Source organism: Tachypleus tridentatus, unplaced genomic scaffold, assembly GCF_004210375.1.
Source record: "Tachypleus tridentatus isolate NWPU-2018 unplaced genomic scaffold, ASM421037v1 Hic_cluster_1, whole genome shotgun sequence".
Lineage (NCBI taxonomy): Eukaryota > Metazoa > Arthropoda > Merostomata > Xiphosura > Limulidae > Tachypleus > Tachypleus tridentatus.
This window is the reverse complement of record NW_027467777.1, coordinates 25452783-25469143: the sequence shown is the minus strand read 5'-3', so window position 1 is coordinate 25469143 and position 16361 is coordinate 25452783. Positions and strand designations below refer to the sequence as shown.

General features: G+C 33.6%; 1 long non-coding RNA gene and 1 other non-coding gene across 6 annotated transcripts in view; one reads left to right on the top strand and one right to left on the bottom strand.

Annotated features, from left to right (window-relative positions):
• Positions 1-16361, bottom strand: part of LOC143241890 (uncharacterized) — a 153565-nt gene that overhangs the window by 33219 nt on the left and 103985 nt on the right. For 2 of the 5 annotated variants that reach the window (XR_013022323.1, XR_013022327.1), the window contains exon 4: positions 1674-1884. The exons of the other annotated variants lie outside the window; for them this stretch is intronic. This is a non-coding gene — a long non-coding RNA (uncharacterized LOC143241890). Of the gene's footprint in view, positions 1-1673; positions 1885-16361 lie in introns of those variants that run through there. 5 annotated transcript variants of the gene reach the window in all.
• On the top strand, positions 14031-14122 carry TRNAI-UAU (transfer RNA isoleucine (anticodon UAU)). The gene is given in 2 exon segments: positions 14031-14068; positions 14087-14122. It is a non-coding gene; the product is annotated as a tRNA-Ile (tRNA).

Below are 16361 nucleotides of genomic sequence, written 5' to 3'. Positions count from 1 at the left end.
AAATGTGGGTGTGGTTCTTACTGGCCATAAATCTGTTATTTTCACATCGCTTCCAAGTCCTTGACAGTGCTGGATATTAAACCTTACGGTCCGTCCAGTTACTATTATTTCTGTATCTTACACAGTTCGTAAGTTTGTGTGTGTGTTTTCTTATAGCAAAGCCACATCGGGCTGTCTGCTGAGCCCGCTGAGGGAAATAGAATCCATGAATTTAGCGTTGTAAATCCTAGACTTACCGCTGTACCAGCGGAGGGGGGGGGACAGTTCGAAAACTGTCTGACAGAATATTTATTAATCATTTCTCTAATATGTCAATGTATGTATAACCACAACTATCTGGCTATAATTCTTAAGCCTCCTGAACTAACTAAAAGAACAACAGTGGGAAATTATCATTACTTAAACTTAAGTCAAATTATTTACCGACAAACTAACTCAGTGTAACATCTGAACTGGTCATCACCAACCACTGCCTAATCTTGGGCTACTCCTTTACTTACGAATAGTGTTATTGAAGGTCACATAATGACACCTCAACGTCTGAAAGAGCGGCCACGAATAGTAACTAAGGAGACAAGATATTAAAATGAGAACCGAACTGTGCGAAGAAAAAACAAAATCTTATGGAAGTTTCTCACACTGCATTTCATGGGTACTTCGTCCAGCACAATTTGTAGGTATAAAGTTTTCTATAAATATTTTAATTGTATATTCCCATGGAAACATTTTATACATCTGAATTAAATTCTTAAAATAAGAAACAAAAGTTAGACAATTAGTAAGTAACATTCACTTTACTCCACAACCAGTGAGAAGCCTAGTAATTAATGTTAGCAAATACTTGTCTGTTTTCAATAACGTCGTGTTGAAAAGTTTAGAAAAATTGAACATTTTCTATAAAGAAAGAGAGAATCTTTTTACGACACGTACTGCATGGGAAAGGTTTTCGGACTGTTCTAATATACACTATATTTTATTATCTGTTAAATGTGGTACCGTTTATTGAAAAAATAAGCTTTAAACTCCATTTCTTAAAACTGTATCTATAAATTATATCAATAAAAAAAGATATAATCAAATCTTTAGGTTTAGTCCAAGTGAAGGTAGGGCTCTTGTTATACGAAGAGTATTTAATATTCATATTTATGGAAAAACAAACGCTTGTTGTTTGTATCATAGTTACTTTTAAAATTATCCGAATTTAGAATGCTAAAGTGAAAATTTTTTATAGATTTTTCTTTATAGAGACATTTGATAAATAGTGACACACTGTATTTATTATTTCAGTCAAATAGACACAGATATGCACGTCATGTCGTTTATGTAATAGTGAGATTAGAAAATATAACTTAATTAATTTATATTGGATTTACCTAAAATATATATCCTGAATGTTATATAATGCTGCATTTGTTAATATGTAGCGTAAAATATCTTACATATTTCACATTCACTATTTAAAGCAAAACAAAAATAATACATTATTTCTACCTAAATAACTAAAATACATTGCTGAAATAACAATTATTTAATCAAAACTAAAATGTATAGAAAGTTAATTACTAAAAATAAAAAAAAAAATCTTCATATTTTAAATGGAACGATTTTAATGAAGACAACATGATATTTGGTGTTGGTTAAAATTGTTTGATGGTTTCTTTAAGTATGAATCCCAGATCAGTATCATCCCTACAAAGAATATTTATCGTTCGTGTCCTGTTTCTTCACTATGTTAGCGTATAAACGAAAACCATGTGTCACCGAACATTTCTGTGTGTTTTCATGAACAATCCCGTATTTTATTAGTTCTTACTACTAGATGGCGATCGGCTTTCTCAGTACATCAGGCCATGCAGTTTTCTTGGGTGATTATATGGACAAGCCCTGAACAAAGATAAATTTGGATGTCTTTAGTCAGAAGAATTCCCTTCTGTATGATATGTGGTTAAACTTAATCTGGAACTAAAACATAATTTGTGAGTTATAAAAAGCGGTTACCTATCACCATATTGATCTGTATTTTTTATCCTATTTTTAACTTAACTGTTTTTTTTATCCAACACCAACTTGTAAGCACCTTTCACATGTTGAGTGCACACCCACATATCATATTTTAAACTTTAAGTAAAACATAATTATAAATGTATACTAACAGTTTTATTCATAAATACTTTAGACTTTATAATTGTGAATCATTCATTCAGTATATGTCAAGAATTAAAACCAATCCAGACTTTCATGTTTGTTTAAATGTGAACGAGTTTCTCCAGTAGACAACCTACCTATTGATTTTTGACTCCAAATCCTATGATTGTAGTTGTTAACTAATTATCATTTCTTCACATACTAATTACTCATGTCTTGTTTTTCGTACAATTTTCTTAGTGGTTTACTTACTGCAATCTTTTTATCTTACCTTTTTATGATATTACAGAATTTGACCTGAACAACGACCACGACTTGTGAGTAACTTTCAGATGTAGAGTGCACACGTTTATATTAAATATTAAACTGTAAGCAAGAAATAATTCTAAGTCTGTATGAACAGTTTTACTCAGAAATACATTGTAATTTATAATTTTGTGACATCCATTGAGTGTTAAGTCACAAAGAAAAAAGGAAATCCAATCCAGATTGGACAGAGAACGTTATCTACTACGTTTTATACAACATACTGTGAACCGTGGTGTCTGTCTATCCGTTCATCTGTCTCCTGATTATGTTGAGAATGAAAAGCTACACCAACGTGTTATGAATTAATAACACTGTGATTCACACATCAACATGTGACGTAACGGTATGTTATTGTTGAGTGGTTCTTAACATGACTGAAATACTCAATCATTACTTCTTGTAGTTGTTGGTATAAGGAATATAGGTTCAGAAAGTTTGATTAATAACAACAAAATATACCAATCATTCAAATTAATATAGAATTTTGTCTAATGAACAATTAATTTTATGTTTAAGGACATTAAAGTCATTTGTTGAAACACTACACACAAAGAGATAAAGAGAACTTTAAAACGGATTGTTTGAAACATTCTGTTTCGTATTCTATCTGAGATGTTTACCAACTTTAGGTTCCAGTTACATACAGATAATTTGAACACATTTAATCCTAGCATTTCGTTACCATTATATAACAAATACTATGCTTCATATATTTTAATATAATTCATTCCCATGTGGTACAGCACTTATTGTACAGAGTTACAACGTTAAAATCATGGTTTAAATTATTCTCAGTTAACACAACAGATAGCCAGATATGGCTTTACTACAGAAATAATACACACATAATATAATTTAATTTTATTTGATGTTATACTTGGAAAAATGTTTATTTCACAATATATTTTTCAACAAATTATTTACTAATATTTTTATTCAGATATTTTGTACTCGATATAGAGTTACTAGTCCTGATTTTATTTAAATATTGATTTCAGATATTATTGCATTATTATTTGTCATGTAAAATGTTGAGTTTTGTTTACATAGTTGTATTCATAGTTAATGGTTTGTTTTGATTTACAGAATTCTACCAAATATACTGCAGCATAATTATCTGAGATAACTTGAAATTACTGGTTCAAGTGTTAATGGAAACTATAAGAAGAAACGAAGGAGAAAAGATATTTCTGTTTGTCTGCCACATTAATTGGTTGAATTCAGAGTATTAGAAATGTTTGATTGGCAGACACAAACTTTATTTTGGAAGGACAATGTAATAAGATTCGCAAAATGTTTTGTTAGGCATCGTTTTGAAAAATATTTAAAACTATACACTCATAGAAGATTATACCAGATTATTGTACATAGTCTAAAATATCTAGTTTCATACTATTTTCGATAGAATATCTTTTTGTTCTCACATAACAGCTATTATTGTTCAGCGTAGTCTTCAATATGCGAAAATATTTTTGGTTCCACTAGCCTTGAAATTCTCACTACACTGACAAACACCACACCAACGTTATTTATAAAATACAATGTGATAACTGCTACTATTTCTATATTGGAGAAACAAGTAGAAAAATGGAAACCAGATTAAACTTGTTTCTCCAATTTTGAAGTCGTGGCAGAACATAAAAATAATGTCACCTTCACACGTTTTGTGCCTGAATACTGCAAGTCAAATAAACACAACATAACCATAGAAAACACTCAAATACTAAATAAAGAAACAAACATAAACAAACGCAAAATTAAAGAAGCCTTACTTATACAACAACGTAAACCCAAAATAAACCAATATAAAGGAACGTCTTTATACCTATATTAATATAATAAAATAAATAAAATTATATATTCAAACATCTAACACCGCCCTCCACATTCCGACACCCAGTTACACAACCCCTTCCAAACATGTGGTCAGCTTCCGGTCAGTTACCTCTTTCTTTGTGAACCTGACGATGACAGAAGGTCGAAACATTGTTCGCTCTTCTATGTAAAATATTTTCTCAACCCAAACGAGCCGTTTTTGCATATATATAACAATACATATAAATTAGTCCACCTTCTTTCCCATGGTAGAGTGGAGAGTATCTTAGTAAACATAATACATATAAATTAGTCCACCTTCTTTTCCATGGTAGAGTGGGGAGCATCTTAGTAAACACAATTCACATATATTAGTCCACCTTCTTTTCCATGGTAGAGTGTAGAGTGGGGAGCATCTTAGTAAACACAATTCACATAAATTAGTCCACCTTCTTTTCCATGGTAGAGTGTAGAGTGGGGAGCATCTTAGTAAACACAATACATATAAATTAGTCCACCTTCTTTTTCATAGTAGAGTGGGGAGCATCTTAGTAAACACAATACATATAAATTAGTCCACCTTCTTTTCCGTGGTAGAGTGTAGAGTGGGAAGCATCTTAGTAAACACAATACACATAAATTAGTCCACCTTCTTTTCCATGGTAGAGTGGGGAGCATCTTAGTAAACACAATACATATAAATTAGTCCACCTTCTTTCCCATGATAGGGTGGGGAGCATCTTAGTAAACACAATACATATAAATTAGTCCACCTTCTTTCCTATGTAGAGTGGGGAGTATCTTAGTAAACACAATATATATAAATTAGTCCACCTTCTTTCCCATGATTGGGTGGGGAGCATTGTTCCCAACGCGATACATCTAAACGGGTGCACCTCCTTTCCTATGATAGGGTGGAAAACATCCGAGCTAAAACATTAAATCTAAAGTGGTCCACCCTCTTTCCCATGATTGGGTGGGGGCATCCTAGCCAACACAATACATCTAAACTGGTCCACCTCCTTTCCATACCAGATCTCCAAAGAACCAGCTTGCAGGAGATGGTATGAATGGAGTTTCTCGGCCGACTGGTATATTCATTGGCTGCTACAGCTCCTTCTAAAACAAGATAAACCTTTTAACACAGTTAAGATGTCTTCTCTGTTCGTTTGCCTTAGAGATTTTTCTCTTTAGACAATTGCCATCTTGGCTCATGAGATTTCTCATAATTCGGCATGTGTCTTCCAACAATCTTAGAAACACTAACTTCCTATTTTCTCGTTCTCTCTGTGGTATTTAAAAATTGTTTTGTAGATTTACTAGTTTTTAATAACAGAGATTGCTTTGTTTCTCGAATAACATTTTTTTCTATTTATTAATGTAGAAGTCCATATCACTATTTCTCTATCCTTTGTGAGAGAAGAATGTTTACACATAAGTGAAATTTCAACAGTGGCAAGGAGATAAAAGTTACGTGTTGATGACGTGACAGCCACTTTTCATATATAAGTGAACACCATTCTGTAGCCTGCAACTTTATTCACATATATTTGACGTGACAGCCACTTTTCATACAGTAGTGAACACCTAATGTAGTCTGCAACTTCATTCACATCTATTTGACATGACAGCCACTTTTCATATCTTAGTGAACACCATTATGTAGTCTGCAACTTTATTCACATATATTTGACGTGACAGCCACTTTTCATACATTAGTGAACACCTAATGTAGTCTGCAACTTCATTCACATCTATTTGAAATGACAGCCACTTTTCATATCTTAGTGAACACCATTATGTAGTCTGTAACTTTATTCACATCTATTTGACATGACAGCCACTTTTCATATATTAGTGAACACCATCATGTAGTCTGTAACTTCATTCACATCTATTTGACGTGACAGTCACTTTTCATATAGTAGTGAACACCATCATGTAGTCTGCAACTTCATTCACATCTATTTGATGTGACAGTCACTTTTCATATATCAGTGAACACCATCATGTAGTCTGCAACTTCATTCACATCTATTTGACATTACAGCCACTTTTCATATATTAGTGAACACCATTATGTAGTCTGCAACTTTATTCACATCTATTTGACTCTCTTTCATCCCTTCGATTTCAATAGGAATTTCAGCAGAAGGTCAGCTTATTTGTTTACGTTCATCTACTTCTAAGGCTATGTGAACTTCCCACTGAAGACAGTATTCGACCATCCTCTCATTATGTGGGCTTAATTTCTCATATATATTCCATTCCAGGTCTTTTTCCCTCTTTCACAATCCCGTTTGTATAAATCTAATCCTGATGTATTACTTGTTTTTCCTCATTTACTTACATCTGCATACATACTGATTTCTTTTTTCACCAACTACATTTCCAGGACTATATGTATGGTCCTCGTAGTCTTACTGATTCACTGATTAAGAATTATAGTTATTTTTACATGCACTATCTAGATTCACAAACTGTGGTATAAATTTTGAATTTTTGGAAAGCTGACCCATTTATTCAGTTCAACTACCCAGTACACAATTACCCTGTCTTTTCTTGAACCTTCTTTGCTTGCCTCCTTGCACTTTACGTCTTCATTTCATGTCAGAAGTACTTCATATAGATGCTGTTCCCTTTGGAATGATTCTTGTTCCATCCTATTTTCTGCTGTGGCTTGTTCTATACAATGTTTCTTCCTCTGGTCCCATATGTCAAATAACGGATGGATTACAACCATTCTTACACATAGGATTTCTCTCCAGTTCTTTTCTCTCTAACGATCAGTTCTAAACCTGCTCAATTTCATCCACTTTGAAATCTATTCTGTTTTCTTTAGGTGTGAAGAAATTTACCAATCATCTTACAAGGTTTTACTTGATGTCCTTAAAAAGACACGGAAGGGATTTAGTTATTAATCTGTCCAAAGTTTTCATTTAGAAAAGGTCTCTTCACTTCGTTGGACCATTATTCCATATTCAGGTCTATATTACAAACGCCTTTCTTCCTATTCCCATTACAGAGTTCTCTAGATGCTTCCTCTTCTTCATCCACTGATGTTATAATTTATTGTTTCAAACACTACATTGTCTCCTATAATTTCAATCACGTGGTCAAAGCGTGTGCTCTGCATCTCCGTTGACTTGGTCTGTGGTTTCGTTATTACATGCAAGATAGCTTTCTGTTTTCATACCCATGGAAAGAGTCCTCCAGTTATATCTTTGATGGTAGAAACCCGTTTTGGATGAATTGACAAAATGTTCAAATCCTTACTCACTCCAACCCAATACTTTATCCTCTTGACCCAACCATTTTCTCTGTTTCCTACTGTGCTCGAGAAACTCGTTGTGGCTAGATAATCTATTACCACTGTTTTGGTTCCTTCACTTTGAATCGTACCAAACCCACACCTCTTCAGAAATGTTATGTTTACTGGTTGTGATACATCATTGAACAACAATCTCATCTTAAACATATGTACCAGCATAAGCAATTCTTCCACATCAGTGTGCCCGACCTCTGTTCTGTTCATTGTACAGGTTTGTATTCCTTACAACTGCTAGTGAATTGTTTGATTATGATCCATTCTGATAAATTCGTGGTGAATTATAGAGCAGGTATCAGATCTTTAATTTCTTTTTAAAACACTCGACCATCATGATCCGGCATCCATCCAATGGATTTGTTGTATAGATTCTCATGTATTTGAAGCGATTAATTTGAAAACAGATCATTTGTATCATGATCTGCCTATCAAATAGCCGCTTCACTCACAAGTTTTCTGATGCGTATGTGTTCATTTGGGTAATTACGACTTATTTTCTCTTTAATAATAAAATTTCATGAGTGGAGCAGTATAGAGGGAGCTATTAAACAATAACATCATTATCCATTAATAAGAATCACGTGAGTTCAGATTGAAGTTGCCTAAAAACTAGTGTCATGCATGTACTCAAGGCAGATGTTCACAGAAGATATAATCTCTGTGTGAAATGGTGTCTAATGGAAACACATTTTCATGCAAGAAAATGTTAACTTTTTCTAAAACCAGATGTCTTTTGAACTAACCAGTTGGAGATAATAAAATGGGGGTTACAATCTTCATCTCTACATTTGACACAATAGTTTTATGATGTGTTAAAATTTTTCCTTCCTTTTTTTTACTTTAACGTTTTTCATGCTGTTTATTACTTTATATTTTGTACAGTTATTAAGTAACTTGTTTCAAAATTCACTCCATTTAGAAACGAATCTTAAATTTCGTGTCACTGTTCATACACTTTTCACCTGGGATATTTTTCAACACATTTCTCAATCGGTCTGAATTTTCTTTCTTTTCGTTTACATTGATGCAGTCTTAATCTGTCTACTAGTGAAGTAATTTCTTTACTGGAGGTAATAGCTGTAATGGAAGTCCTTATGCCTTTGAGTCACACTCACTTTCACATCTGTTACTGAGTATAACAGAATCAATGGAACCTGGTATCCATTACTCAATACCTATAAGATCCTTTGTACAGTGTGTTCTTTCAATACCCAAGTGTTCTGATAGTTATCTAATCAGTGAAATACTCAACTTCTGTACACATTTACCACCCATCTCAGAAAGAACAGTCATAACTTTTTGGTCCCCAAAACCACATTGTTTTGCTTAGATAGTAAATTAATTCTATTAAGTTAGACCAAGTTACTTATATATGTTTCCTTCTCAAGGTTTTATACGTAACTCAGTCCACACCTGCATCTGTCCTTTTGATAACACATTTATGGCCAGCTCAAACTTAATTTCCAGTCCTTATCCTTCTTCACAAAATACCCCCTCTTAGTACTTCACCTTAAATATCACTCATTCATCAGACTCGGTGTCAAATTATCATTCCACTATCACCACTCTCCGGTTTCAAACGTGGCTTTTGGATTAACTGTACATGTAGATTATTTACTTTTCATTTCTATATATCATTTTTTCTGTACTATACTACACTAGAGAATGTTATAACTGGCGGGTACAATCTCCTGCTGGTTTGTTTGTGGCAAAACTGGTTTTAGAAAAGTACTGGACCAACCAAATAGTATTAGTTGGTTAAGACACCCCTGTCATATCTTCTTCAAAAGGTTGATTCCCAGGTGGTCTGGTATAGAAAGGAGACAGACAGGTCTAGATGTCCTGTGTTGGCTAGGATATCACACATTACCATGGGAAAGGTGGACCAACCATCATATCTACAATTAAGGATGTCATCCTCTTTTTGACACCCAGTTTAGTGAAACGTACTGTGAACATGGGCGAAGACTGTATCTGGTTATGAGCGTTGTCCCACATGTGTTTTCCTCTAGGTTGAGATGTTGCACTCCAATAGAGATGCATTTGGACACTTTCCGAAGGGTGTTCATCACTGTTTCCTCAACCAAGTCAGTGTGAGTTTAGGTAAGATATCGTAATATCGACTCACACTTCTGGTACTACTTTTCTTGGAAGCGGCTGCGACAGTTCAAGTGGTCACGTTCCTGTTGAAACCTTGGGTAGGTGGAACTAGTGTCGACAGAAACTGAACAGTAAAGCCATCCTATGAGAAGTGGTATCTATCGGAAATATATTTACGGTGTATGAGAAATATTAAGTTTTCATAAATTCACAATATAGACACTACTGATGTCAAGCAAAGCTGAAAATCGACATTACCAAAACTGTATTGAAATTTTGTGTGTATTCTAGTGTATATATAAATAACTATAAACAAACGTATTTACTGGTCCTTCTGTTTGTAAGTTCAAAAGTAGAATTATTTGGTTTTCTTCATGCAAAATACTTACCATCATAACTTATCAGTATGTTTAACCTGCAAAGGCAGATCGCAGATATAATGACACATTTAAATGATATAACAGTAATATCTGATTCCATGTAGTCCAAAACATCAATTATGGTAAGGATATTGTTGAAACATGTTATTGAGAAGAGATTCAAAGAGACTATATCCACATGTTCAAATTATTTATTGATACGAATAATTGAAATCATGTATATGTTTTTGCAATAAGATTTGATCAAAACTGTAGGTGTGCTGTATAAATAAAATTATAAAAAAACAACAATTAAAGACTGAATTATTTAAACAGTGAACAGACAGTTTGTCTGATATATTTTCATTACAACGGTTCTTAACCAATATGAGGAATTCCTTTACATTTGTTAATTTCAATACAACTACGTACTGAAAATACAAAGTGCTAACTAATTTACATTTTATCGTATCTTTGTATAGTTCTGCTGTTATTAGATAGCCTTGTTTAAAAGATTCTAACAAACAAGTTTTTAAATCTTCATAACATGTTCGATCCTACATGATTTATTCAATACTAAATTATTATATAACAGAAACTGATCAAGAAAGCATTTCTATATTTACTGAAATATTAAAATTGTTCATGTATGATGATTTAATACATTTTATATTTTTAGTAGGATGCACAGGGTTCAGAATGTTATATTAAAATAATGTTGAATAACCAAATCAACATCTTGAATATAAGGCTCCAGTGGTACAGTAGCAACATTATTTGTAATTTAGTATGTAATTGGATGTCACTAATACTTTGTCACATTTGGAAAAGTATGTGATGGTTATGAAAAATAATCATGTACATGGATTGTGAAGATGTGTTCACATGAAGGACTTTTCAAGATGGAGATAATCCTTAAACTTGAATTGAGAAACAAGGCAACACACTTCAACATTTTCAACAACTTTCACTAACACTATATTATTGGTATACCTTCATTAACACTATATTAGTCCTGTATGACCAGATGAGTAGTCCCAATGTGAGGGTGACGGGTTCGAATCCCTGTCCCACCAAACATGCTTGTCCTTTCAGCCAAGTGACGATCAATCTCAGTCTTCATGACTAAAAGACCAGGTGAAGAGTTGGCGGCCTTTCACTGCTAAATTAGGAACGGCTAGCGGAGATAACACTCATGTGACTTTGAACAAAGTTCAAGCTAGACTAAACCAATTAACACAATATCACTGGTATATTTTATTATGTAAGGGATATATTCGACTTTTATTTTGATATAGTTTCGTTGAAGTGGGTGTTTACTATAAGCTACTTTATTAATACCATTTTTACGATATTAACACCAATAACAGCTTCGCTTCAGTCACAGTGACACCCATGTTGATGTCTCAGAAGTCACAGTGACACTTGTAGAGGTAACTGAAAGCGGAGCTAGTTTTACTATCTGACATTTTGTATGTAAATATGACGAGTTTCTGTAACGTTTATTGTATACAGATAAACATTGTGTTTATAGTTTTAACTGATGATTTACATAAGGTAAAATGTTAGTAATTTGGAATGTCTATGACGAACACCTATTCCAGCCTTGTAACAATAACCACAGACTTAGCTGCCGATACATTAGTTTTATTCACAGAGACACAGTTATGGACATTCCAGACACAGAATACCTAGATATTTTCAGTTACTTAGGGTTCAGTGCCTCATATTGAAGGTATAAAAAGTTTAGATGTCTTGTAATAGGCTGGGTGTACAGTATCAGACTCGTTCATTTTGGTAATGTAGTCGAAAGTAAAGAACTGGTACAAAAATTGTTAAACTGGACCCAGATGTGTTCTATATAATCACCTTTACTTACTTAGCAGTATTTCATGTGTGCTGATGGGTGATATCTTTCTTTACCTAAAGAGAGTCAAATTGTTTGTCAGGTTGTTCGATAACGTTTACCACATTTCTTGTGTTAGACCTATATTGTTTGTTTTTGAAATTTCTCGCAAAGCTACACAAAGACTATCTGAGCTAGCCGTCCCTAATTGAGTAGTTTAAGAAACGAGGAAAGCAGCTGGTCATCATCACACACCGCCAACTCTTGAGCTACTATTTTATCAACGAGTACTGGGAGATCACATCACATGTTGAGCATCAAGTTCCACTAAACGTGAGATCACATCATATGTTGAGCACCATCGCTGGGTTCCAATTGTTGTTAGAACTTTATATTAAATCATTTAACAACCATCATAATAGATGTTCAGCTTGAAAACAACCTCAAAGTGACATTTTTAGTGTTAAACAACTTACATTATTGATACATTTACAATTTTACCAGCGAATAATGGGATTGACTGCCTCATTATAATGGCTGAAAGGGCGAACGTTTGGTGTGACGGGGATTTGAGCCCAAGACCCTCGGATTACGAGTCGAGTGCCTTAACCACATTTATAGTATTAGTTTCGAATGGTGTAGAGACTCTTGGAGCAGCTTGCCTTGTAATGCCTGGGTTCCCATTGAATATATTGAGAGCTGCGGTTCTCCTGTTGATCCTTGAAGGTGTTGTTGAATAACTAAAATTCTTATCTTTGGACAAAAGTTCGTTCACTGGCATCGTAGTAAGATCTTCTTGATTACTTTCTTCACTTTCAGAAGGGTACGGAGCGATTTGTTCATCATTTTCGGCTTCAGAAGGATCATCATCACAACTTTCAGAGTAGTCTTCGAAATTATTATTAAACCATATCTTATTAAGTTGGTTAATCAATTTTCAGAATTTAAATGGGACGATGATTCAATGTGATATATTACAAAGAATGTTATCATGTTTATATAAAAATCAATACCACATATGAAGTTTGAAAGAAAAGTATTAAAGTATCATTGTTGTAAGGTTATGTCTTAGTATGTAGTTAATAAGTAAATACATGTGTACTTTTGTAGGGTTAAACATCAATTTATGGTTAAGTTAAGAAGTGGTAATAAAAGTACTTATGTAAGTATTTGGTATTTTCAATTTTAATGACATCTTTTGCAATACATGGGCGAAAGAACTAGGACAGATCCCCAAAACTTTAGCCATAGCTATCACTGGCTCGTAAATGATTACTAGATGAAGGACAGCCAGACAGTAATAACCGCTGTGTTGTTCTTTATAATAGATATACTTTACATGCAAAATAAATATTATATCGTAAAGATAAAGTTATGTTATTGAATTACAAATTTTCTTAGCTGAGTACATTAAAAAGAGAAACTAAAAACTAAAATTATTTTCTTGTGTAGGTTCATAACTTCATCAGCACACAAGATACTGTACAGTCACTTTGAATATAATAAACTCGTATGTTTAGATGGACCTTGTAATATAAATTCAAAACGCTTCAAGTGAAGAAAGTCAGTGCAAAATCCATTTCTCATAAAAAGTATTGTTGTCTGGTAAGCAATTATCAACATAGTTTGTTACCATGTGGAAAACGAAACCTATGTTCAATTCTTTCTTAGCTGTATTCACACACGCTTTCTAACTTTAGAGTTCTTGTACAATAAAATCTGTCATTTTTTTTCATATTGCATATACATCTACGTAACCTGCCATAATGTAGCTGTAAATCACTGAAAACCAACACTATTATAAATAAACGTAAAAAGATTTGATTTTCAAGAGGTGCATATACACCTGGACTTGACAAACAACACATAATTATGTAATAAGTTCTTTTATAAACAATAACTAACTATAGGAGTCGTGTGTCCCCACCGTAACAACCTAAGGAACGCTCCAGGATACACGAAACAATTACATGTATGTGTTATTGAGAACATTTAAGTGGTAAATAAAGTTTCTCGGCTCGATATGGCCAGGTGGTTAAGGCGCTTGACTAATAATGTGAAGGTCGCAGGTTCGAATCCCCATCACGGCTATGCGTAGAAACTTATTTGATTAGAAATACGTGTGTAATCCCCAGTGGCGCAATTGGTTAGCGCACGGTACTTATAAGACAGTACTTGTGAGGTATGCCGGGGTTGTGAGTTCGAACCTCACCTGGGGAATGTAAATTTTGCCCCCCAGTGGCTCAGCGGTATGTGTGCTGACCAACCACTCCAAAAACCGGGTTTCTGGTGAGGTAGAGCACGGATAGCGTTGTGCTTAATTCAAAACAACAATATCTTTACGTGAAACCTTCTGAAACAAACGAAACTTTAAATTTTGTGTGTGCGTGCATGTATCACAGTTTGAAAATAAAATCTATAACTATTAATTGTTTTCAAATCACATAGTTTTTACAACTAGGTTTATTCAAAAGAAACATTTATTAATTTGTTTTTGATGCTTCTTTAAAATGTAGTCTATGTGGAGTCGTCACAAAAGCTACTTGACTGTCATTGGCCAAACTGATTCAAAGGTGAAGGTTGTGAAGATCAGGCGGCATGCTTGAGTTAGGATATAATTTGTAAGTGTAGTCATTGAAATTTGTATTTAATGTTAATCATTTGATTCTTGTTAATTAATTTTTTTTTGAATCACCACAATAATATATTATTAATCTGCTATTACTAGAATATCTTCATTATGCGGATATATTTGATACTTAAACTTTGAAGAAAAGATTATGACTTAGAATCCAATTCAAACTGAATGAAATTGGATGTCTTATTCGATTTCAAGCCAAATTTAGCTATCTGGAAACAGAAGTGACACAACAGCTTGTTATGTATATATAGGCCTCTTGTAACCAGGCTTAGATTTAATTATAATTTTAAGTTGTAAATGTACATATTGTAATTCATAAGTAATAAAGCGCGAGGGAAGTTGTAACAATGTGATAAAAATGTAGTAGTTTCACTGTGTCGGTATTTGGGTATTGATGTTGTTAAATACCCAGGAGGGTCAGGTACATTTGACCTCTTCCTCCCTCCCGAACGATTATAGCGTCTGTCTTTAGGGTTGTTTTTTTTTGTTTTTTTTTAAGCTTTGGGCCAGAGTAAAAGTATAACATCAAACTCAGGCCCATTTCAGGGCTCAGTCCATGCATGGACGAACAAGAAGTTTTTTTGTGTTTTTTTCCTTTTTTTATTTCTCTTGTGTTTTTTTTCTTCATTTTTTATTTTTTTATTTTTTTGTATTTTCATATATATATTTTTTTTGTATTTTTCTCCTTTTTCTTGATAAAGAGAATGCTACTACTACTTGTAGTAACACACACACACACACACACAAAAAGAAAGTAATAATAATAATTATTATCCAATACTTGAATAATAATTCAAAAAGAGAGAAAAAAATGATTAAAAAAAGAAAATAATAATTATAATAATAAAAAAGAAACAAGGACTAAGTGTCTAGTGCATAGTGGCCAGCTTGTGTTACATTTCTTAAATATATGTTAAAAGGGGAGAGGTATTTAGGACCATTTACATCATGTACGTGATATCTGTAGAGATCACACATTAAGTCATTTTTATGCCAATTCTTATTGAAATATTTTAGAGAATTATGCAAGAGTCTTTCAGATATTGTGTCTATGTTTGCATACTTGTGCATGAATGTGGTTGAGGTGCTACGTGGTACTTTATATGCTGAAGTTAGTATTGAATTTTGTATACGTTGAAGTTTCTGTACATGTGTGGGTGCTATGTTAATCCAGGCAGGTGATGCATATTCTATTGTTGGTCTAATGTACGTTTTGTAGATCTTAAGTATGTTGTCTGGTGATGTTCCTTGGATTTTACCTGAAAGACTTATTGCATAGTTTGCTCTTTTCCAGATTCGTATCAGTATATTTTTAATATGTGGTAACCACGTTAATTTTGAATCATAGGTTAGACCTAGAAATTTAGCAGAAGTAGCAGTCAGTAAAAGTGATCCATTCATATAGAGTTTTGGTGGATCTTTTTTCAGCTATTCAGTCTGCTGAATAATATGACTTGGGTTTTTGGAATATTAATTTTGATTCTGTATTTCTGGCAGTATTCTTCGATGTTATTTAGGACTGGTTGTAGGTTCGTTGCTGCTATTGACGGAGTGGGGGCACTTTTCCAGACTGCTACATCGTCAGCGAACTGTGATGCATAACCTAAATTTAGGTCCGACAGAGGCATATTACTCACGAACATGATAAATAATATAGGGCTAACAACCCCTCCCTGCGGGACTCCTGCTTCGGGTGAAAAGGACCCCGAGTGGGCCCCATTTACATTTACTTTACACATTCTGTTTTCCAGAAAGTTGGACAGCCAGCGAATAGTTTCCTGGGGTAATGCCATTTCAAGTAATCTATGACGTAATCCA